The following is a 1,889-nucleotide window of genomic DNA, read 5'->3' as shown; positions in this document are numbered from 1 at the left end:
TATGTATAAAGACTGCAAAGACTAAAAAATCTTGAAGTCTGGATGAAATTGGAGGAAGTTTGAGGATTAAATTTTTAAAGCTTTTTAAGCTCAAAAGGGGGGAGGGGGTCGTACATGTTTACCTTTTAACATTTAGCCACGATGTTTACGTTCAGCTTTATGTTACAATTTAACATTTAAATTATTATTTAGCAAAAATTAGCAAAATAGAACAGTCAGCTAAATAATATGATATAGCTACAAGTGGAATTTTTTTAAACTAGGATTTTATGCTCAGAAAGTGAGCTAAATAATGAAAATGTGTTAGTGATAGTTTTAAACATTTTAYTTTAAACTTGGYGCCTCATATGTGGCTAGCTCTTTAAATTTTAGTTTTTTCTCTCCTATTCGTTGTTATCTGTTTTTGGTGTTTAGCCTGAGGTATTTATCATCACCTTTTACACCAGAGTTTATATCGAAAATCATCTTGTGTTGAGAAAWACTCACAATATCATGAAATTCTTTTGATACTTTGAATTAATGCCATGAATAATGTTGCAAAAAGGAGAAAAAGTTAACTTCTTCACTCTTTAACCTCAATTTCTTTCATGTAGAAATTATTTCATTGCGAAAAAAAGTGTTCCTTCAAGTATAATTAAATCTTTAGCCTTGCTTGCTTTAACAATCAAAGCTGAGGCATCCATGTGATTCCTGCCAACGGCCTCCAGAGAGAGCCACTGATCWTCAGCCTTGAGGAGGTTTGAGTCCTCTGCTGAGCTGAGAGGGACGTGGATAATACCCACCGACRGAAAACACTTCATCTGCAGCTGAATCTGAAAAGAAAGTGGAGACAAACACATGAGCCGCTCAAGTTAAAAAGCCCGGTGTCAAGGATGGAAAGTATAACGGTATTAAAGGTGATCTCCATAATCGGAGCACAATATTCGGCGTTGATTTGTTTTCAAAAGGTCAAACTAGTGAATGATCCAGTTTGAGTGATTCTGATGGAGCAGATGGGTTCAAGGGACTCAGGAGCGTTTGACTATCTTCAGTTTCCAAAAGCAAACTGAGCTTTTATGCTTCCATCAGTTCAGGTTCCTCCACAGGTCAGGAAATCTATTGGAAATTAAATCATTGCTTTTATTTAAAACAAACTTACACAAAGATGAAGAATTCCTCTTTCTAACCATGATTAACATTAACCTAAAACCTTTAAAGCATTAAAGAGGCACCAGCAGCTACTTTCAGATGTTTTACCTGTAAACTGAATAATGTGCTTTTATTCACGTTAAATTCTTGTACGTTTAATCACAGGACGCGGCTTCTTTTCTTAATTGACCCAATCGTTAAATAAAGACCCACGTTCAGACCTTCAGAAATTCTTGAGTTATTAGGAGTTTATAAAAGCAGTTRTAATTACATTTGAAAGACAAACTAAATTAAATGGATCTTGAGCGACATGGCGACACGTTTGCTCCTGTGGTGAAAATGTTTTTGTTCAAACTGATATTTCAACCAAATCTGAGTTTTTTGATGGATCTCTAGCCTGGCCCTTGCCTTCCTACGCAGCTCCGCTCAATTCTAGTTTCCCTTCACTGCTCCGTCTGGGACTTCTCCCATTGAGACGGATTTCACTGGCAGATTTTTAGCCGGGCCAATCAGAGAACAGAACGTCAATTTTCTGCGCAATGTCTCGTAGTTTATTTTACCTGGGCCAATCAGCAAACAGAAGGTGGAGTTTTGAACGACGTTGACTTTCTGCGCAGTGTCAGTTAGTTATTTTAGCATACGGCAGTGGAGGAAGTGAATGAAGCCAGTAAAATTAAATTAAATTTGTCTGACAATCAGCAGTTCTCATTTACAGTCGTCTCGTTCAGCTCAGTACTTCTCTCCTCTCAGTAGGGTTGTTT

The sequence above is a fragment of the Austrofundulus limnaeus genome, unplaced genomic scaffold (genome assembly GCF_001266775.1).
Source record: "Austrofundulus limnaeus strain Quisiro unplaced genomic scaffold, Austrofundulus_limnaeus-1.0 Scaffold1619, whole genome shotgun sequence".
Classification (NCBI taxonomy): domain Eukaryota; kingdom Metazoa; phylum Chordata; class Actinopteri; order Cyprinodontiformes; family Rivulidae; genus Austrofundulus; species Austrofundulus limnaeus.
Note: the sequence above shows the minus strand (reverse complement) of the source record.